At 38.8% G+C, this 22,592-nt stretch overlaps 1 protein-coding gene across 1 annotated transcript in view; it reads right to left on the bottom strand.

Annotated features, from left to right (window-relative positions):
* TTC6 (tetratricopeptide repeat domain 6) overlaps positions 1 to 208 on the bottom strand; it is a 92,144-nt gene extending 91,936 nt beyond the window's left edge. The window contains exon 1 of the mRNA XM_087931574.1: positions 13 to 208. The gene's annotated coding sequence lies outside the window, so the exon portion shown is untranslated. The remainder of the gene's footprint in view (positions 1 to 12) is intronic.
* Positions 209 to 22,592: the final 22,384 nt, after the last annotated feature.

The following is a 22,592-nucleotide window of genomic DNA, read 5'->3' as shown; positions in this document are numbered from 1 at the left end:
AAAGGCGCTCACCTCCCCGGCAGAGGCGGCCGCTCAGCCACCACGCGACGGAGACGCAGCCGGAGCGGTTTCTGCGCGGCTCGCGCCGCTCTACGCCCTTCGCGCGGCCAACCGCGGCGCCTGGGACCTGGCCTTCCGCAGGGGAGGAGGGACGCGCGCGGTCCCTTAGCAACGGCCCCAGCCACGGGGTCCACAAGGGAAGAGGGATTGGCAGGCCGTTTAAAAAAAAAAAAGCGGGGTATCTGCCATGGACGACCTTGCTGATCTCTGAAGCTAAGCAAAGTTGGTCTGGGTTAATTGCTGGAGGGGAGACCTCTGGAAAAATCTGAGGCTCTCGGCTGGGATCGTCATCCTCTTGGAAGAAAGCAGTACCAAACGACTTCTTCCACTTCTTCCACGGGTGCAATTTCCTCTCCTACCAGTACAGTCCGGCTTGCAGGCTTGTTTAATTTTACATTGGGTGTGATGAGATAAACGCCCCCCCACACACACACACACACACACTAGAACAAGGAATGGGAGCAGAGAAAAGGCCTCTGCCCTCCACTGCCAGTTTATACACCTGAGTCTAGAGACTGAGTGGGACTACATCTTTGGGGTGCACAAGCCCTAATGGCAGCTGCAGGAGTGAGAACCTAGAGAGCTTCAATTTAGTCAACCTGTTTTAATAATCTGAAATAGTAGATTTGCTGGATGAGCCTTATCCTCTCACTTACCCCCATAAAACAAATTGGAGAAAAAATGTCATCTGGTTTGACCAAACTTCATTTTTCTTGTCCTATATTCCTTATGTAACCAGAACATATATAGGTAATCCTTGACTAACAACCCTTTGTTTAATGACTATTCAAAGCAGAGGTGGTATTGTGGAAAGGGAACTTCATGAGGATAGTGGTGACACCCAAGCAGGAAAAGCCCAAAGGGAACATCAGGCCAGCCATAAAACAAACTTGCATAGGAAAAGAGATTTAATAAAAGGTATTGAAAGAAGCCCCCTAGACAAAAGCCAAGTAATTAAGAAAGCTAGGGAAACAAGAAAAAGAAATCCCTTACAAACAACAGGTCATGCCAAATCAGCGAAACAAATAGACACAAAATATATTGCAAAGGAGACAGACAGGAGATTTCCACAAAACAAATGTAAGAAAACATTAGGACGAAACTGATAATCCAATCAAACCACCCCGCGGAGTTTACCCTCCTCCAGAAATGAAGACAACCCCTGACAGGATTTAAAACATTAAGAAATACAAACACAAATACAAACACAAAGGGAGAAAAAAAGTATAAAAATCAGGGGTTTATTATACAAAGCTAGCTAGCCCCAGGAATGCAGACTTTGCAGTGATTTACTGAAGAACTGCGGCAAGAAAACATGTCAAATGAATGTTGGACGTGTAAAAATAAAGAAGGGATTTTTTAAATTGTTTATGGTGGACACGTGATCAAACAAAAACAAATGGGAGTATGATTCGTATTTTATGACAGAAAATTCTGAAAACAGAGATAAAAATGAAACCAGAATTTTTCCTTTGGGGTCTTGTGGGAAAAGAACTGGAGAACAAATTTGGAACTTTGTTACTATATATATTGACAGCAGCAAGACTACTGTATGTGCAAAAATGGAAGGACACTTCGATTCCTAACATGGAAGAATGGTTGCGGAAGTTGATGGAGTTGGCGGAAAAGGCAAAAATGACTACTTTGACTAAAGAAAAGAATGTAAATACTTTCATTTCCACATGAAAACCGCTTCTGAACTTCATGCTTGATGTGGAAAAGAATGTAACTCTTGACTTTGGGTTTTACAGATTAGATTGATATCTTTATAGAAATGACTTGTTTATACTATTGTGGAAAAGCAAAGAGCTGTGATTTGATGTTAATGCCTTATTTTACTGTAACAGAGAGAGTCGTAAGTCAATGCTTCTTTTTCTTTTCTTTTTTCCCTATCTTTCCTCACTTCATTTCCCCCTTTTCCCTCACCTCTTCTACCATTCTTCTATTTACTTTTGTATTTTGTATTTTATAATACTCTATAACTTAATAAAAAAAATTGAGAAAAAGAACTGTGGCAAGAAAGGTCATAAAATGCAGCAAAAGTCACTTAACCGCTGTCTTGCTTAGCAACTGAAAATTTGGGCTCGATTGTTGTTTGTAAGTGGAGGACTACCAATATCATGTTACTAACTGAGAAAGTGTAATGTATCAAAAAGCCTTCCTGCTGTTATGGTTTATTAGTAAAGGAGGATACAACAATGATAACAAACTCTAAAAGATCACTCACTAACTAGTGAATGTTAGGTTCTGTGATGCAATAAAGAGTATGAATCTGAACATCAAAGCTTCAAAGACCGAACTGTTGGCTTTGACAGGAAAAATGCAGCGAAAGATTTCAAGTTATGCATAAATAAGGGGGAAATAGAGTATGGAAATGAATTTGATACTAAAAATGGGGAAATGGAAACCAAACTGTTAAGTTGCACAAAGCCTGGAAGGATGTGGTATCATGTGCCTGTACGTGGAAGAACTCTTTGTCAAAAGAAGTTAAAAAGCTATACATAAGAATGTGTTTCTCAAAAATTTGTTTTATGAAAATGAAAACTAGGTATGCCAGAACAAAAACAAAAATCAGCTGAATTATGTAAAACCTACAAACAGCCTGTGATGAAGATCTAATTAAAGTCTTAGATGCACTAAAGAAAATACTTGCTGCCCAATGTGCTCTGCACAGGATCTAATGATGATGAAGGTGCACTCAAGAACAGAAATTGATCCTCTGGTACCATAACCATGTTGAAGTAAAACAGAATAGACTACAAATTATCATGATCATTATCATGATCATCATTATCACGAATATCAATGAACTACTAATAAGGGAAACTGAAAATAGTGCAGAAAATTAAATGGATCATGTAGATAGAAAACCTTTCCTCTAAGCATCCCCCCAAATCTTTACCCAGTCCTTTCAGACTTCTGTTGCTTTGGTTTTGTTTTTGCATTTTTTAAGAAAGCATCCAGTTTAAATATAATTCACTGTTAAATCTGGGAGAATGGTTCAAGAACGGAGGTAAGACTCAGATAGTAACTAAAGCTCTTTATTTGTGACTTCAGATCTGAGCAACTAACCCCAGCCGCAGCAGCCCCTTATATAGGGCTGGCTGCGGCTAGGCAGCCAATGAAGGCGATATGAGTTTGCCGCTCTTGGCAGGGCCAATCGCTGCAGCCCGTTTACTGGCCAATCGCATCAGTCTATGGCGACCAATCACGATCGGCTTTCAGCGGGCCAATCAGATTTGCAGGCTACGAGCCTGCTAGTCTGGAACACCCCTCCCCTCTCGGTTCCGTTTAAGGGGTGGAGTAATATAGTCTCGCAGGTAGGCAGGTCTTCGCACCTGTCTGCCTGACTTACGCAGTTCCGCTTGACCCTGTTCAAACCTGGGTTCAGATGGACTGCTTGCTGGATCAAACAGGAACGGTGAACCGGTGTCATGGTTAGGGCTCTCCTCTGGTGCTCCCGGGGTGATGGAGTCCTCAGCCTCGCTGTTACTGCCATGGCTCCCAGGGCTCGCTGAACCTGCCTGATTGCTGCTTCTTGGCAAAGCGTTTGACTGTCCAGTCTCAGTTGCAGCTGGTGAGTGTTGCCAACCATGATGCGGTGATCTTGGTGTTAGCTTGGAATAAACAGGTGTTGGTTCTAATTCTGAGTTCACTGCTTCCCCTCCCCCCCTAGTGTCAAAGTTAGGGTCAGGGTTGGAAGATGTGGTTAGTCTGGAGCGCAGTTGGTCAATATGGCATTTCCATGGTCTGCCATCAGTGGTGAGTAGACGGTAGGAGCGGGGACCCGTAACTTGCGTTACCTGGGCAGGAATCCAAAGGGGATCCCCAGAAAATTTTTTTGCGAAAACAAGGTCTCCTACCTTGAAAACACGGTGCTTGCTGCTGGAACCCAGGGGCTTTTCCGGGGTGTAGGCAGGGTGCAAGCGATCTAGAGGCGATCTGAGTTTCCTGGCCATCAGGAGTTCAGCTGGGCTCTTGTTGGTTGTGCTGTTTGGTGTGATGTGTTGCAGGAGCAGCATTCTAGTGACTTTGTCGTGGATGTTGCCTTGATCCATTTTCTGCAGGGTTTTCTTTGTAAACTGAACTATTCGTTCAGTCCGGCCATTCACCGCAGGATGAGCCAGCGATGTGAGTGTGTGTCGGATGCCCCGTTCCGCTAAATACTGTTCAAAGGCTAAGGCAGTAAATTGGGGCCCATTGTCAGAGACCAGGACATCTGGTAACCCGTGTGTGGTGAAGAGTCTGTTCAGTTTTTTAATGACTGCCTCAGTAGTAGTTGCTTTCATTTTATTGACCTCAAGCCAGTTTGAGTAGGCATCAACAGTTATTAAGAAGGTGTGGCCTCTCGTAGGTCCCGCAAAGTCAATATGAATGCGAGACCAAGGAACCCTGGGTGTTTCCCATTCTGTTGGTGGGGCTTTAGGTGGCGCTGAGTGGTTCTCCTGGCATTTGTTACAAGAGGCAACCCAGGTTTCAATTTGTTTATCTATACCAGGCCACCAGGCGTAACTTCTTGCCAGCGCTTTCATATGCACGATGCCCGGGTGTCCATCGTGTAGCATTTGCAAGACCCTTTTTTGTAACTTAGTTGGTACAACAACTCGGTCTCCCCACAAAACGCACACTTTTTGTGAAAAAAGTTCCGTTTGTCTGTTTTTAAACGGCTTAAACATTTCCTTAGTGTCGTAATCTGGCCATCCCCTCTCCACCCAGCCAAGAACTCGTGCCAAACAAGAGTCTCTTCTGGTTTCAAAAGCGATGTCTTGAGCCGTTAGTGGAGGCGATGGCATTGTCTCTATTTGCAGTACCGGGAGTGTGGGAGCTGGGTCTTCCTGTGGCTCGGGTAGTGGTGAGCGGCTCAAGGCATCTGCGTGAGGAATAGATTTCCCGGGGCGGTATTTTAATTGATAGTCGTAGGCGGCGAGAAATTCTGACCATCGCATCATTCTGGGAGAGAGAATGTGTGGAGTAGGTTTGTCGCCCGCCAGGATCCCAAGTAGTGGCTTATGGTCCGTTATAATAGAAAACGGTCTCCCATAAACATATTCATGAAATCGTTTTATTGCAGAGACAATAGCAAGGGCTTCCTTATCTAATTGGCTATAGTTTCTTTCTGTTTTTGATAGAGTTCGTGAAAAAAATGCAATTGGTGCTTCTGAGCCGTTTGGTAGGATGTGGCTCAGGATGGCCCCTACCCCAAATGGTGAGGCATCACATATGACAGTCAAAGGTAGCGTCTCGTTATACTGAATTAGTACTGCCTTTGAGGTAAGGGGGTCTTTTACTTGCTGGAAGGCGTGTTCCTCCCGACGTCCCCAAATCCAGGATGCCCTTTTATCAAGTAGTCTATGGAGGGGCTCAGCAAACAGTCGCCTTCTGGGTTAGGAAGATGTTATAAAAGTTAATAAGTCCCAGGAAGGCTTGGAGGTCGGTTTTGTTTTTGGGTCTTGGGGCGTTTTTGATAGCTGCCAATTTTTTTTTCTGTGGGCTGGATTCCTTGCTTGTCAAGGAGGTAGCCAAGAAACTCCACCCTTTCTGTGCAAAGCTGGCACTTTTCCTTCTTAACCTTGAGGCCAGCATTTTTGAACCTCTGTAGGACTGTTCTGAGACGTTTTTCTAATTGGTTTTTTGTGGGTGCTGCTATTAATACATCATCAAAATAGGGCACGACCCCTTTTATCCCTTGTAATAGTCTCTCCATCAGGCTTTGAAAGATGCCTGGGGCTACGCTTACACCAAACTGGAGCCTGTTGCATTTGAATGCACCACGATGTGTGACTATAGTTTGAGCTTCTGCAGTCTCGGGATCAACTGGTAGCTGTTGATATGCTTGGGCCAGATCTAATTTTGTGAATATTTTGCCACCCCCAAGTGAATGCAGGAGATGTTGAACAACTGGCACTGGGTAGGCGCTCTGCTGTAGTGCGTGATTGAGGGTGGCCTTGTAGTCACCGCAGATTCTTATGGACCCGTCAGGTTTTATGGGGGTGACAATTGGTGTCTCCCATTGGGCGTGGTCAATAGGTTCTAACACGCCTTGCGCAATTAATTTGTCCAGCTGCTCGTCAATTTTGGATTTAAGAGCAAAGGGAACTCGGCATGGCTTTAGATGAATGGGTGCTATGTCGGGGCGAAGATTAAATGAAATAGGGGACCCCTTGTACTTGCCTAGGCTTTCGTTGAACACTTCTCAGAAGTCGTGGACGAGAGCCGCCTCCCAGTCGTTGTCTTCAATATGATGAATGCCAGCTATTCCGATTCCTAATGGCGCGAACCACTGAAGACCCAATAGACTTGGCCGGTCTCGGTCTACGACGGTGAGTTGTAGAATTGCCTTATGTCCCTTGAACGAAACCTGCACATGGCGGGTACCTGCGTCTGGAATCCGGTTGTCTTGATAGTCTTTTAGTATGAGTCTCTGACTGCTGAGGTCTTGGCATCGGATGTTGGGGATTAGCTGCTTGAGTGTTCTCCAGGATACCATGGATAGAGATGACCCAGAGTCGACTTCCATGTTGCACGGTTTGTTTTCAATCGTGACCTCTACTCGGATCTTTTTAGCGTCAAGTGATGGCCAATGGTGATGGTTTGGTGAGCCTCCTCTCGTCTGGGGGTGTCGTTAAACCTTCGGGGTCTGCTGTACCGGTTCCACTGATTGCTAGGGCGGTCCCTCTGCATGGTGGCATTGCCATCGTTTCTCTTTGGGCTGCTCCCTCTACGTCTGGGGCTGGAATTTCTCTTGTTTCTGCATACCTTCGTGATGTGTCCCCGTTTCTCGCAAAAACGGCATATGGCATCTAAGAATCTGCATTCGGATTGGGGGTGGTTTTCCCCACATCCGGCGCATTGGTAGTTGGACTTGCGACCCCGCTGGTCCCGTTGCTCACATTCTGACTGGAGCCTGTGGACTTCTTCTTCCTCGCTGTCTGAGGATGACTCGATGTCTTCGTGATGGGTGGTTGATGTGTACTTGTCTGAAGGTTTCCCAGCATCGTTGGTGGGTTGGCGGTTGGTCCCGCTGGTTCGACGCATTCGTGCTGCCGATTTACGAGTGGCTTCGGCTGCTGTGGCGTCTGCTATGGCATCTGCAAGCGAGATGTCCCCCTTGGCCATGATCTTGCTCTGGACGGTGGGGTCTCTGAGACCAAGGATGATGCGATCTCTCATGGCTTCTTCGAGGTTGGCGAAGCCACACAAACCACCCAGGTTCCTCAGGTCTGCCACAAAATCCCCAACGCTCTCACCTTCACGTTGGTCCCTCTGGTAGAACTCATGCCTGCGAATGAGAGTTGGCACGGCTGGGGCGTAATGGTTGCGCAGGATGGGAGCAAGGGTGTCCCAATCCATGGTTTTAACTTCAGCTGGCTTGGCTAAGGCTTTAGCCATCTTAAAAACGGCTGGTCCACAATGGGTTAGAAAAACGGCTCGTTTCTTGCTGGGCATGGCATCTTTGAGGTTGTTGGACTCCAGGAACATTTGAAATCTGTCCATGTATGAGTCCCAATCTTCGCTAGCTGGATCGAATGGTGCGGGTGGTATAGCGCTGCTGGCCATGTCACCGTCATTGCACTCTGTCAGCCACGTGCTCCTTCGGCTAGCTCAATTTCAATAGCTTTCGTTGCCTCTGCATCCCATCCTCGTCGCCAGTGTTAAATCTGGGAGAACGGTTCAAGAACGGAGGCAAGACTCAGATAGTAACTAAAGCTCTTTATTTGTGACTTCAGATCTGAGCAACTAACCCCAGCCACAGCAGCCCCTTATATAGGGCTGGCTGCGGCTAGGCAGCCAATGAAGGCGATTTGAGTTTGCCGCTCTTGGCAGGGCCAATCGCATCAGTCTATGGCGACCAATCACGATCGGCTTTCAGCGGGCCAATCAGATTTGCAGGCTACGAGCCTGCTAGTCCGGAACATTCACCACCACAATAAAGACTAGATTCATCGTGGAAAAGCAAAAATAGAAGCCAGTTCAGTTATGCAGAACCAAATTACTTTTTTAAAATCATGTCATCTTAAAATCCTTTTCATTATCAGCCCTAACATGAGTCCAGAAACAATGCTAACATATTTTTGATGCAGCTATAAAGAAATTCAATTAATCAACTTGCCTTTCCCAAATAACATTACTGATTCCTTTAATTCTTCTTAGATTTGCTGTAATCCTTGGCTACTCTATGTCATTTTGAAAGTCAAGGGCTTATCTTCTTGGAGAAGCAAAACTAGAAAGTAGTAAAGAGTGAATATGAAATCTATTTAATTATATGTCTATTCTGTCCAATCTGAAAGTAGAATCATAAAAGTAGAAAGGACAAACAGTTTTCATTTAATTTAACATGGTTTTCCCCTTCTTCTCTAGCAGACTTTAATATCAGAGGCCAACATGTAGAACCATATTTCCAAACAGTAATCAAACCTGGAATTTGAAAAAAAAAAAGAGACTAAGAGAAATTACTAAAAAAGGAAAGAGGAAGTGTGGATTCCCATATTGTATATACTGAAAATGTAAACAAAAATAAAATTGGATGCCTTAAGTACACCAGCTCAGTATTCAAAACAGAGAAAGTTATCTACCTAGTTATCTACCTAGACAACTTTGTTAAGCTACATGCAGCTGTATAAGATACTACATTTCTAATATTTGTATTCTTAATTCAAATTGAAATCACTTATTCTGCCGTCAAGTACTGCCCTCTACAGTTCAACTGTTTATTCTGTATTATTTTCAATTTCCTGCAAAAGTACACCTTTATTAAGGATAGTTGTGTGCTGCAAATCTTTATAAATCCTCCTCCTCCTCCTCCTCCTCCTCCTCATGCATTTCTAGCTGCTTTCTGCTTTCTATCCTACCCCTGGGAGTCATTGGGAGAAAGGCTGGTAGTAATTAAGGTAACAGTGGGATAAGAATCATACATACCAATGGGATTTTTAGGGAACAAATTAATCCACAACTAATAGTAAATGGGGCATCAATTACCATTTTAGTCTGGCAGGACACCTTCCAGGAAGAATCACAGCAGGAGCTGGATGACATGGCAATGAATGTCAAGAGGTTTTAGCATCAGGAAAGCTCAGGAAGAAGGTGGTGAATAGATCATATTTGCATCAGGATGCCAAAGAAAGCTCACAGTAGGCCAACAGGCAGGCAGATGGCTAGCCATATTAGTATGTGTCACAATAGCTTCTTCCCAGGTTGGGATTCTGTAGAGTGATGGAGAAAGTTTCAGAGAAATTGGCATTGTCTGTTTTTATTGCAAGAATTGTGAATTCAAAGCCATTCATGGACACAACAGGAAGGGTTTTATCCTAATTACTTTGAAATTAATAGGAATACTGTTTTTAATCTCAGTAGGGATAGATTTGCACTCCAGCATGAAAACCTCCTTCCTTCCTGTTTGGATTCTATGAGTCCTTGATCTAAACCTTAAAACAATCAGATTGAAAATTAAACCTTGATTTACAGTATGTAAACAATTTCAAAAAATCTTCTTATGCAATGAGATTTCTGTAAATTTATCAGAAATATCATATCTCTGTGTGAAAGCACACACACACACACGCACGCACACACACACACTCATATATACACAGAGATAATTTTGCATTACAATTATTATGTAATATTTAATATTTGATTACAATAAAAAATCCAGAGTAACTATAAATCCACATAGGCACTAATTTTTTTACTTTTTAGTATTTTCTCATGAGCCACATGTAAGTAAATCATTGACCAGTATAGTGTGATAGCACCTTTAATTATACAGAATGTTGGTAACTGTGTATATTACACTATAGTCTGAATTATATGACTCTACCTGAAGCAGAGGATAATCTGCTAAAGAGAATATGACTGATTCATTGCTAGTTTTCTGAGATTATGTGATTTCATAAATATCTTATTCTATAGAACTTGTTCCTCTTTGTAACATCATTTACACACATTTTAGAATTATTTTTTCAGTTAGGATTGTTCTTTAAGTTTATGCCATCTATACAAACTGATTTAGTGAAAAAAGGAAAAACCAACTTTGAACACTATTCCCCCTATGATTTTGCTCATCATCCAATTTTGTTAGGAATTTCTTGTTTCTTTTTTTCTTTAATTTTTTAAGCTTTACACTTATGATTTTAAAGCCAGGACCATTTTTTTTTCTCTTAAATATTTTCACCCTATTTGCTGTGAATCAACAAATCACAATAAATAATTTTAATTACATCAGCTCCTATTGTCATATAGCAACAATTCTGCAAAAGTATATTTAACACTTGTGCAGGTATGCTGGTACACAGAGTGCACCCTTTCTGCTTTTCTAGATACAACTTTAATAAGTTGATATTCACACAATTCACTCACTCAGAACCTTCCTGTCAGATCTTTGTCTTGCTTCTGAAATAGTAAAAGTTTCTGAAAATTCAAGTTTCCTGAGAAACAAGGAAAGATTATCAGAATTTCAGAGAACTGCCAATGAGGACCTGGCAAACTAGATATTCTGAAGAAGCAGAGACTGTATTATAACTGAAATTGGAGGACAGAGGATGGATTTTGCTGACAAAATCTCTGTGGAGAAAGAAAAAAATTGTATGATCATACACATATACTCCAGATAGCTACTCCTCAAAAATAGAGTGTAAGAACCCATGTTTTTTGGTCAACTGTTGAGAGAAGTGGCTGGGAAGAGAGGGATTCCAACTAGGCCCACGATCATAATGTAGACTATATGTAATCATTTCTTAATCATCTTTAGAGTTACCTATTTACTACTTTTCAAATACTAAGAACCTTTGGGGTGGCAAACCTGATGGCATTCATTCGGTGATTTTCCTTTAGTCCTCAGTGAAAGAAGTCTTCAAAGAAATTTAAGGACTTGGCAATTTTAATAAGTGGCAAAAGGGAATAAATGGTCAAAGGGTGATTAGAGTATTGTTTTTGGAAAGTTTTGAAAAGTTGTAAACAGACCAACAGTCAAAATGAAGCTCAATTAATTGAAATAATCCCTCTTTGGGAAATGATCGGTGCTGGTGTTTTAATTCCAAGAAAAAACATGATGAATGCGTTTTTGAAGGCTGGACACTTAGGGAGGGAAGGAATTATAAAGATTATAATTAAAGGATAAGAGCACCTATTTGACCTGTTAACTCAGGATACAGAAAATACCTACACATTGAATGTATTGAAGAATATTTGTGAATAATGGATTCCATAATTAATATTAAGAATGTCTGTCATTACAGATTGACTTTTACAAACAGGAACAGATTTTACCATATAAGATGAAAATACATTTGAACATGAATTTTAAAATGACTGGCTACAAGAATGATCTGTAAAATATGAAATATTGGCTATACCTGATGTTGTTTTAATAATTAAAGGGGACATACAAATAATAAACCAGGAGAATGATCTGGATGGCTTTCCTATATTAGATTTACATTGAAAGATACCTGCTAAAGTTTTGAAAGACTTGGTGAGAAGGACAAAGAAAAAGGAAAGAAGTGAAATTCTAAGACAATGTTTGAAGGGATTAAAGTTCAATCTTGTTAAAAATAAAGGGAAGAAATGTAAAGTTGATTTATTTGATCAAGTTTAAAATAGATGTGTTTGTTATCACTGGTAATCCTTAATGTTCTTTTGCCGACTAGGACTCAACAATATAGTTTTAAGGATTTGTCAATAGATAAGATAATCAATAGATAAGATAATGTGATATGATAAGAAGACAGCATTTGTACTATTTTGAGAGAAAGAATGTGGTACAGAGTTGCAAGAAGGAGAGGGTCTTTCCCAAAGAGATAAGAAGCACATATATATATAGTCTGAAATCCTTGATATGCAAGTAAAAAATCTGGCCTGATGGAGGCCATTTTGAGACCAGTGCTGCTGACACAGAGTGGATTTCTCCCCCACCTCCATGCCCCACTCTTCACAGGATACATCTAATAGTTAAGCAGAGTTGTGTTTTAGTCTGGCAAGATTCCTGTCTACAGGCAAGCAACAATTTAAAAAATCTACTTTGAGTAACTCTTCGTGCCATTTTTGGTTCCCTGCACCTGACAGAAAGTGACAAGTTGTTAAAATTGTTTATAATTGTGGTGACAAAGAGGGAAGTTACTTCTTTATATTTTCTTGTCTTTCTTTGTTATATTCTTTTACCTTCATATTGTTTCTTTCTTTTCTATTCTTCCTTTTGTATTCTTTATTCTGCACTTGCAATCTTTTATTTATATTTATAGTTTGTGTTAGTTTTCATCCCTATAATTATTAAAAAATAATAAAATTATTTTTAAAGAAAGATCAGATTTTATATTCGTATTGTATATTTTGGAAGTTTTTTCAATCTCAGCATCCTCATAGATCTGGTGCCTAGGCCAGGTACCAATTCTGCCAAATGTAGAATGAGAGGAGAGGCAGGCAAGCTAGCATATGGAACCTAGCAGAGCCCTAAACTCTGACCCATCCCATTCCTACTGCCATGCTCTGACTGACTGTCTTTCCTGCTGTCTGGAAGCCATCTAAAAGGAGATGACAGCAGACCCAAGAGGGAAAACCAACTAATTTGCCTGTAATGAATGGCACCCTCATAAATCAGGACAGTCCAACTTGGCAGTGACTCAGAACAGATAGAATTGAAGTACTAGGAATTGTTAATGAAGAGCAAATGTTGTGACAGGATTGTTTGTACCAACTCAAGAATTGGGGAAAATCCCAAATAACTTCTGTAGAACTTTTAATGTTGTGAAGGTTTTGCCCTAGTTTAACCTATTAGTTTGTCTATCTTTTGCAATGACTGAAAGCTAAAGAACGCAAAACAAGTCAAAAAAAATCTTTGCAACAAATCACACAAGGCAAGACTGCCCCTTCCTCATATAAACTCCAAAGATTTATAATAGCTTGAAAAAGGCCAAAATCTTTACCTAGGGACGGCTTGAAACAAATGCTTTCACATTATGCCTTTTCTGCTCATTTGCCAATTTTACACTCATACAAATAGTTTTGTAGTCAAATGTCTTTTCCTTCTAAGTCCCTAACATTTGCTTTATTTCTTTGCCAATTTAAACACAGACATTTCCTTAACAGCCCAAACTAAAACATTTATTTGAAGTCAATAAAACCGTCCATGATTTTAATGTCTTGGACAACATATTTTCCAGCATTTTATAGGGGAAATTTTGCTCAGCTTATTAAACAAAAAGTTACAATTGATTTTCTTGTGGTATGTTATGAATGTATTTGCCAATATCCAGATATATTTTCCTAATATCACAAGACCTAGGCATAATATATTTATTTAATTTGCTGTACAAATTAATCACAGAGCTGATTGTCATGAAGTTCAAGTTAGCATTTGGTTTGATTTGTGGATGGGTGGATCTTGTTATTGCAGTTGGTGTTGCAGCCGTCTCAGATAATAAATTGGCAGAAGAATTGGGCTTCTCTTTGCTTTAACCTTTTCTGCACAAATGTTCAAGAGGGCATGAACATTAATGTTGTATGGTATACAACATATTAACAGATTTTGTTGTGATTGTTACTGGTTGAAATTGACTTTTAATTTTTTAGTTTTATACACTATGGAAGTTGCTGGATGTTATTTGATTGCAGCAGAGCAGAAATTTGATTAATAAATAAACAAACATTCCATCTTTCAATAAATGCATCCTTATTCCTTAATTTTTGCAATTAATTTTATTAAAAAAGACTATAAGAGAAACACCGAAACCATAAAGCAGCCAGATGCAGCAAAGAAAGAAAAATTTGGTACAGCTATGTAGCGATAACTTTTCTGAAAGTTTTCTTTAAGTGTCATTTCTCATCTTATTGCAGTCTGCTTGTTCTGTATTCTGTACAGTGGTATATTTTCTCTTCTGTACAGATGCAGATAGATAAACTCAACAAAACATTCATACAAAGTCTTTATTATTGGTTCATCAGGTATCTTCATAACTCACATTTGTGATGAAGTTCTTCTTAATGTCCAATCCTTTGCATATCTGTCTTGTAGATAAAAAGATGGTTATCTCCTTATCCCTTTCCTCCAATCTCAAAGCGGTAGTTACCACAAGTCCATGAGTTCAGGCAAGAGTGAAGAAAACCTCTCCCAACCCTACAAGAATCATTGAGCATTCCACTGCTAGAAGTCATGAATGAAGCTATGTTAAAGAAGATGATACCTGAAACATGGTCAGAAGCTTATATTACACTTATTCCAAAAGAAGAGGCTGATCCATTGCAAATTAAGAATTATAGACCTATTTCTTTACTAAATGCAGACTATAAAATCTTTGCTTCAATTTTGGCAGAAAGACTTAAAAAATACTTAAATAACTTTATTCATCCAGATCAAAATGGATTTCTGCCAAAGAGACAAATCAAAGACAATATGAGAGTAATCCTGGACACTTTGGAATATTATGAGGCACATCCCGAAAAGCAAATGGCTTTGATATTCTTAGATGCTCAAAAGGCATTTGATAATGTGAACTGGAGATTTATGTTACTATTATTGGAACAGATGGGTTTTGCCAGAAAATTTATCCAAGCAATAGAAACCATATACCATAAGCAAATGGCAAAGGTAATGATAGAGGGAAAATTCACCGATTCTATTAATATAAGAAAAGGTACAAGACAAGGATGCCCTCTATCACCTTTGCTATTTGTATTGACTTTGGAAGTGTTGAATAGAAATATTAGAGATGATAAAAGCATAAAAGGAATGAAAATTAAAAAGGAAGAATTTAAATTGCAAGCCTTTACGGATGATCTGGCCTTTATTTTGGAAGACCCTTTAGAAACAGCTCCAAAATTATTGGAAAAGATAGAGACATATGGTGAGGTGGCTGGTTTGAAAATAATAAAGATAAAACAAAGATTTTGACAAAGAATATGTTACTAAGACAAAGAGAAGAACTGGCAGACCTATTGAAAATTCAAGTCACGAACAAGGTCAAGTATTTGGGGATATATTTGACACCAAGATGTAGTACATTAAAAGAGAACAATTATATTAAACTTAAACAACAGATAGCATTAGACTTGAAGAAATGGGAAAATCTACAACTATCACTAATAGGAAGAATCTCAACAATCAAGATGAATATCCTACCCAGAATCTTATACTTGTTTCAAACAATACCAATCAGGCTTGAAAAAGACTATTTTGAAGAGTTAAATAAAATTGTGTTGAAGTATTATATGGCAAGGTAAGAAAGTGAGAATAAAGTTAAAACTTTTACAACATGCCAGAATTAGAGGAGGTTTTGGTTTGCCTGATTGGGAGTTGTATTATCAAGCTGCAAATTTGATGTGGGCCAAGGAATGGATAACACTAAGAAAGACTAGATTGTTGACATTAGAAGGTCATGATTTGTTGTTGGGCTGGCATGCCTTTTTATGGTATAAGGGAACTAAAACGCAGGGCTATTTTAGAAGACATTATATACGGGAGTCTTTGTGGTTAAATTGGGAGAAGATCAAAAGACAACGTTATTTGAAAATTCCAGTTTGGTTATCGACCACTGAAGCATTTTCCTATCCTATAATTTATAAGAAGGAGCAAACAGTTAGATATGGGGAAATACTGGATGAAAAGGGTGAACTTAAATCGATGCAAAACTTAGAGGAACAAGGTATAAAGATGAATTGGTTTTCATATGCGCAAATACATTCAAGGTATGATGAAGATTTTAAAACAGAAGCATTCTATGATAAATTGACTGATTTAGATAAGATTTTGACAGGTACTGATGAAAAGGCGATTAAAAAATTATATGGTTATTTATTAGAAATTAAATTAGAGGAAGAACAAGTCAAAGAAACTATGATTGCTTGGGGGAAGAATTTTGGATATGGGATTGATTTAGAGAAATGGCAAAAATTGTGGTCTCAAAATTATAAAATGACTATGTCAACAGCTTATAAAGAAAATTTGTATAAGATGTTTTACAGGTAGCACTTTCCCCTGACAAGAATAGCAAGACTGTTCAAGAATAAATCTGAAAAATACTGGAAATGTCATATTATCATATGTGGTGGACTTGCGAGGACGCTAGAAAATACTGGACTAAAATTCACATGTGGTTGGAAAAAATGACAAAGAAATACATAGACTTGAAACCAGAGATCTTTTTATTGGGAATCTTACCTGATACATATAATAAAGATTTGAAATACCTGATTGTAAATGTATTAACAGCGGCTAGGATTGTATTTGCTAAAAACTGGAAAAATGAGAAAATACCATTGCAGGAAGAAATTATTAAGAAAATATTGGAATGTGCTGAAATGAGTAGATTGACATTTGAAATTAGAGAACAAGAGGATAAATAATTCTATAAAATTTGGGACCTTTTCTATCAATGGTTGGATGATAAAATACAATAATAGAATATTTAGAATTTTAGATAATAATGAATATATAAAGAGATTTTTTTTCTTTTTTATTTGATATCACATCTATAAAATATCTTCAGGATAGATTTGGTATGATTATATGATTTGTTATAAAATAAATTAAGTAAATTATAGTTATCTCGCAAAGTATGAATGAACAAAATCATAGTCAAATGATTGTTTAATAGTGATACTAGGGTATATAATTTCTGATTGATAATATGAGTTATTATGTAATGTAACTGTAACTGAGACTACGAAATGAATGCACAAAAACTGGTAAACCAACCGACACGCTGTTTGTATATTTATGAAAGAAAGCTGGATGTTTTTATGTTTTGTTTGTTTTGTTTGTCTTAAAAACTAATAAAATTGTTTTTTTTTAAAAAAAAAAACCTCTCCCAACCCATCGAGGGTCAATTTAGTGACCAATCAAGATTACAAATGTGGTCACGTGACATGGACTACATTTCCCAGGATACATTAACTACATTTACCATGATGCATTCCCTTAAGGGGACAGCTCACAATTGCTAACTAACTATCCAATTCCCATACACTGGCTGGACAGCACACTGCTTTTGGACATGCATATTTTATTTATTTTATTTATTTTTATTTATTTATTTGATTTGTCAATTATTTACAAGATAATAAATATAAGTGTATGCATAGTTATGAATACATGAAATGGGTACATATAAGAAAAATAAAAGAAACAATAGGACAGGGACGGTAGGCACGTTGGTGCATTTATGCACTCCCCCTACAGACCTCTTAGGAAAGGGGTGAAGTCAATAGTAGACAGTCTAACGTTAAAGTTTTTGGGGTTTGGGGAAGAAACTACAGAGTCGGGTAGAGTATTCCAGACATTGATCATTCTGTTGCTGAAGTCGTATTTCTTGCAATCAAGTTTGGTGCGGTTAACCTTGAGTTTGTATCTATTGTGTGCTCTTGTGTTGTTATGGTTAAAGCTGAAGTATTCATTGACAGGTAGGACATTGCAATGTATGATTTTATATACCATGCTTAAATCAGACCGAAGACGGCGTAATTCAAGGTTTTCTAGTTCTAGAATTTCAAGTCTGGTGGCATAAGGTATTCTACAACGAGTAGAGGAGTGGAGAACTCTTCTTGTGAAATATTTTTGGACTTTCTCAATTGTCCTAATATCAGATACGCAATGTGGGTTCCAGACTGATGAGCTGTATTCAAGTATTGGTCTAGCAAATGTTTTGTAGGCTCTGGTTAGTAGTGTGATATTACCAGAAAAAAAGCTACGTAGGATTAGGTTAACAACTCTTAGTGCCTTTTTGGCTATGTAGTTGCAGTGGGCTCTAGCACTTAGATCATTAGAGGTGAGTATTCCAAGGTCCTTTACAGAGCTTGGATCATCAACAAGATCTTGACTATTCAGCTTGTATTTTATTTTCTGAGTTTTTTTGCCAATATGTAAGACAGAACATTTATTTGTTGAGATTTGAAGTTGCCATTTGTTTGACGATTCTGATACATAGTCAAGATCTTTTTGAAGGGTAGCGGTATTGTCTGTGGTATTGAACAGCTTTAAATCATTAGCAAAAAGAACGCAGTTGCTCTTAATATGATCACAGAGGTCATTTATGTAGAGTATGAAGAGAGTTGGTCCTAGAACACTGCCTTGGGGGACACCACTATTGACAGGTACAGAATTTGATAGGACGCTGCCAATTTTGACCATTTGTTGTCTGTTTGACAGGAATGCTTCTATCCAGTTATGCAGTTGTCCAGAGATACCATAGGATTTTATTTTTAGGAGTAGTTTGTCGTGTACTACTGAATCAAAGGCTTTACAGAAGTCTATGTAGATTGCGTCTATTGCTTTGCCCTGATCGAGTTGTGTCGTCCATATGTTTTTGCAGTGTAAGGGTTGTAGATTACAGGATAATTTTTTTCTGAAACCAAATTGTTTATTGGAGAGTAGGTTGTTTGACTCTAAGTGGAGAATGATGGATTGGTTAATAATTGATTCCATGACTTTACAGGTAACGCAGCATAAGGAGATTGGTCTGTAATTTTCAACTAGGCTGGGGTCTCCCTTTTTGAAGATGGGGATGACAGTGGCTTGTGACCATAGGTTAGGCAAGGAACTGGTCCTGAAAGATTTTTCAAAGATTATGCTTAGAGGTTTGGCTATGGCAGTGGGTAGCTTTTTTAAGAAGTAGGCACATATTCCATCCGGTCCAATAGATAGAGATGGTTTTAGATTGCGAAGTGCTTTTTCAACATTGTCTTCTGTAAAATCGATATGTATTAGATCATTGTAGTTATCTGTGGTTCGGCTAGGAAATACTGGGCGTGATCCATTGCTGTTTACAAATACTGAGCCGAAAAATGTGTTAAAGATGTTGGCTTTAATGGTGTCGTTGTTGCAGTCTTTACCATTAGGTCCTATCAGGGGTGGGATGGACCTTGAGTCTTTTAGTTTGTTGTTTACAAAATTGTAAAAAGCACGGGTGGAACTGGTGCTTAGAAGGTTTTCCTCTTGTTTAATGTGATAATTGGTGCATTCGGTCTTTATTTGGTGGCATAAATTTTTGTATTGGCTTTTGAAATTGGCAACGTGACCAGATTTGTTTTTCCGCCAGAGTGATCTCTTTTTGGATTGAAGTTTCCTTATTGTTATGGGTAATCTGTTTTTTTGTTTTGTTTTGGGAGTTGTTGTTGGTACATATAGTTTGATGACTCTTTTGATTTCAAATAAAAATATGTTGTAATGGTCTTCAACAGTATTGCATCCAGTAAATAGAGATTGCCAATCAAGGGATGAGAGATTGTTGTCTATAAGATCATAGTTGCCTTTTTTGAAGTTATAATTGGGGATTACGTCATTGTGGTGGTTTTTGTGTGGACGTATGTTGAGACATATTGTGGTCACTGCTGGAGAAGGGTTCTTTAGTTTGTATTCCGTAAATTAAATTCAAACTATTGCAGAAGATGAGATCGAGGCAGTTGTTTAGTCTAGTGTTGTTGGTTACTAGTTGTTCCAGTCCCAGATTTGTAACAGCATTGTAGAAGGTTGCGTGTATGGTTTCAGTTGTACATTCATTTAGGGTCCAGTCAATATGAGGTAGATTGAAATCACCAAGAAAGATAAAAGGGTATGGGCAGGATGCTGCCCATGTTAGTAGTGTATTTAGCTTGTTTACATGTTCGATGTCATAATCAGATGCTCTGTAACATAGTAAGAATCGAATTGTGATATTTAAGGATAGTTCACAGATAATGGTCTCAGGAAGAGCAAGCTCCTGGGTAACTTGGATATTTTTTAGATGTAAGGACTTTTTATAGAAGATAGCAACACCACCTCCTCTACGAATTTCATGATCTGATCGGTAAACATGATAGTCTCTTACTGTGGTAATGGAGTCAGGGAGAGATGCGTTGAGCCATGTTTCACAGACAAATATAATGTCGAATTTAGCCATATTTAGTAAAAGGAGAAATTCAGGTATTTTATTTACAAGGCTTCTTGCATTGAGTAGCTTGGATTTAAGGCCAGCAGTAGTTGGAATTGAGGTAGTTAGGGGCATGCGTGCCTAGTCTTGGGTGATGGTGGATTGGTTGAGGTATGTTTTTATGTTTTTAGTGAAGAGTTCCCTGCTGATTCAGGTCATGGACCCATATTATGTTGTCTCACTAAAGATACTCAGAGGCAGGAGGACTCAGTCTCAGAGGCAAATAGGACAATCATTCTGTTCCACAGCAGGTCCCTAGCATCTTATAAATTTGACTGTGCTTGCTTTAGTTTGATCTGTGGGTGTCTTTAGTTCTGAAAGTGAAATATAACGCCTCCTTTAATTCAAACTCTGTTTCTGGTATCTTCATGGTTATGTCCATGTAACTGGCCGCGGTGGTTTTCCAAGAGGTTTCTTGATTTTGTGGTACTCAACCTGTGGTCCATGGACCTCTGGGGGAATTGTACAATGTTGTTACAGGGGGTCCATGAAGGCTTGAAGAAAAGTAATTAATTAAATCTTGAGTTAAATCATTGGGCCCATGGCCATGGTCCTTAGGCACAAAAGGTATTTAAAGAGGGTCCATGGTGAAGAAAAGGTTCAGAACCACTGGTCCAAAACCAAATCAGTTTTGACTCTAATTAGCTTGTAGAATACAGCTGGCAGGCTGAATAGCAGTCAATAGCTCCCTCAATGGGGAGGGTCTAACTTCTTTTAAAACAATCTAAATCTGTGGCTATCACTGCCTCTGAAGGAGAAAGCCCATTGTTTATGTACTGAGTAGACTGATTATTCATACATACATATCATACTTTAATAGATCAACCTCTCAGTGTTCACCACTAAATCTCCATATCCTCTTTTAGTGGTTGTTGTCTATCCTTAAAAGTATGGTATCTTCTCATTGGGTGCTTTTGCACATTAACAATTTTGGTGGTCTTTTTTAGAAAGGTGAAAAGCTTGCTTCCTTTTGTAGGATGAATTCATACCAAAGGGTTTACAGAATTGTAGCTAAAACCTATCCCAATGGACTGAGAAATAAATCTAATTGATATGAGCAGAACTTGTTCCTCAGCAAAATGCATAGGAGATTCATGGTGTAATAGTACCTATGCGGTATTCTTAAATCCTGAGGAACTTATTCCTTAGTATGTATTTTTACTACATGCATAGGAGCTGTTTGTAAGCCGTTCTAACCATACGGGACTTAAACTTTCAGTAAAACATGCAAAGGATTATACTATCATTACGTTTCTAATATTCTGTATTTCCCATAGCAAAACCACATATATCTAGGAGGAAACAGTTATTTCTGCTGGTTTGTTTTTCATGACATATATCTGAACTAAGGAGGGATTCAAAAATATTTTATTTACATCTGAGTTTTGTATATAATGTTGCCTTCTGTGAAGGTGTCATTTTACAAACTTGCAGTCAAATTTTGTCAAACTAAGTCTTGTAGACTTAGAACCTAAATGTAGTTTTCCTTATTCTTGAGTTCCTTAAGATCTTCTAGATTTCTGCTTTTAACATTCCACTTCAAAATGTTTACAAAAGTTTAACTAATATGTTTGATTTATTTTCAATTTCATGTTATCTATGAAACAATGTTGAATACATATGGATCACATTATTAGCGCTTAGAAAATAGGAGTGATCCTAAGGGTAAAACTAAAGTAAGTGTGTCGTGCAAATCCAGAGATTGGTGGGTCTTTGTGGGAACCATAAAATCTTCATCATACTACCTGATCCTCCATAGTGAATCTCTACGGACAATAATTCACTTATCTACTATACTAGCAAAAGGAAAGAAGGCTAATTATTCATTTCACATAATGCAAGTTCTGGGATTCCTGAAGTCAGAGCCCCAAATAAATGCTGGCCATGAGTTTGTTAAGTCAAGAGCAAGCTTATTACAAGGGGGTATGCAAAGTTTTCCTATCCTTATTTATAGGAATATTAGTCTCAAGGAATTGTTTGGTTAATTGCAATCTCCTCCAGTCTGGAGTATTCAGTCAGGTCCAGTCAGTGCTGCATTCAGAAACTTTTAGTTACAGTCTTCAGAAGCTGATTGTGGACCAGTCGTTCACTCTTTGTGCTTTCTGTGTCACAAGTTTGTTAGAAAATACAAATACAAAATGGGAGAGCCACAGATACTTGGAAGAAATGATAGATAGAGATAGAGCGCTCTTATCTATCTATGGTAGAGACCTACAATATTTACTATTAAAACTCTCATATCTGTAATCTTTAATGGGGTGAAACAGTGTACCATAGGGCAAAACCTTTTCAACCAAGGTATCTCAGATGGGCTTAGAGAATGCCAGGATGCATTACTCCCACAGAAGCAAAACTTTGGCAAGTCCTTGCTGTTGCACTGCTGCTGTTTAATGCTGCCATGCTACTATGTTGCCATGTCACATGATCTCCACTGATAACGTTTCCTGACATCTTCCCACAAGTCAGTGGAGAAGCCTAGGTAGCTTGCAGGCAGGAAATCAATGGGGATCATAAGACCATAAGACCTGAGGGCGAAGCACGGTAGCAGATTTGGTCTTCACATTCTCTATTTAGCTAAGGAAATATATCTGAAAGGATGAGCCAATGAGTCACACATTGCCTAGTAGAGTGATATCGAAC

Source organism: Pseudonaja textilis, chromosome 1 (genome assembly GCF_049901715.1).
Source record: "Pseudonaja textilis isolate UNSWEBS1 chromosome 1, rPseTex1.2, whole genome shotgun sequence".
Taxonomy (NCBI): Eukaryota; Metazoa; Chordata; class Lepidosauria; order Squamata; family Elapidae; genus Pseudonaja; species Pseudonaja textilis.
This window is presented reverse-complemented; position numbering and strand designations above follow the sequence as displayed.